Here is a 1424-nt window from a genome sequence, read left to right on the forward strand (position 1 = left end):
GGAAAGTGGGTACTCACTTATCTTAACCACTTAAACATGGTTAAGCTCCGGGCTGAGGTGCTAAAGAAAAAAAGCCAGAGGATACTGTTACAGGAAAGAAAAAGCTTTAGATCCTGTGTGTTGAAGGTATACAGAATAGAATAACAAGTATTGAATGTAGAAGTGAAACAATGTGGTTTAAAAGCAGATTAAGACAAGACGGTGGAGGGGCGCACAGGAGACTTGTAGGAATGCTGTAGGTCCATTAATTTCCATAACAGATTCATATCTGAGAAGACGTATGGTAGATATAAAATATGACTAATGATTAATGAGGATGAATAGATGCAATAAACACATGATTCTCTGGTAGTAATGGTATTTTGTATAGAAATATTTTTTTTTTCCTAGTGCTGAGTTCACTTACAGACTAGAAGTGAAACCGATTTTGTAAATCAGAACTTCATCCTCAAAGGAGAGTGAATGGGGAATTTCATATCTAGCAATGCTTAGGGCCATTTATAAGATAAAGATTCATTTGAAACCAGACCTCTGCAGCACCATTTAGTTTAACTACAGTTTTCATGTCTAAGAGCCCTTTAAAGACGCTCTTTTACTAGATGATGTTCTACTTAGGTTTAGAAAGCAGAGGCTGTGAAAATACATTGTTTGCATAACTGCTAGCTTTTATTCTACTATATGAAAAAAATCCTTAGCTTTCTAGAGAAGTCAGTGTGGCTGGACTAGCAGCTATATTCAAACTCAGGATACAGACACAAAGATTCTCTGTTACTGGAATTAAATGGAAAGTGTGTAATGCAGTATGTGCCAAATAACAATGTGTTCAGCGTGCCTGTAATTAAAAATGGATGCCAGTTGGCAACTTCAGATCAGGAACTTTTCCAGTTAGAAATCATAATATTACTATTATAACAGCATAATTGATAATAATATAGTAATATTATGATTTATAATTACAGTATTATTTATATTTGGCATTTTGTTGTCCCAGCAGAGCGTAAGGACCCCACTGTGCCACATGCCCTCCACGCAGTACTGAAAATACATCGCCTACTCTGAGCTGACAATTTAAACGTAGCAGATACAGGATTTGGGTTTCACTCAAAACCGGCCCGTTATGGAGGAAAGGACTTGTTGTTTAATACGTGGCTGGTTCCAGCCTTCCTTAGCGGTTCCCAGCGAGAGGCTCTGTGCCGCTGTCGGCTCTGCTGTCGCCAAGGCAGAAGGGAGCCCGCGGCTCCCGAGAGCCCCGACCGGGAGGCGGCCCCACCCCCCCCCTCCCCCGCCGTGCCGGCTCCGCGCCAACGGCCCGCGGGGCACGCACCCCGCGCGCGCTCCGCCGCCGCTTCGCCCCCTGCGGGCCACCGTAGTGGCCGGGGGATAGCGAAGGGGAAGCCGCGCGGAGGCTGTTGGGACGGGCTGTT

Source organism: Dromaius novaehollandiae, chromosome 1, assembly GCF_036370855.1.
Source record: "Dromaius novaehollandiae isolate bDroNov1 chromosome 1, bDroNov1.hap1, whole genome shotgun sequence".
Lineage (NCBI taxonomy): Eukaryota > Metazoa > Chordata > Aves > Casuariiformes > Dromaiidae > Dromaius > Dromaius novaehollandiae.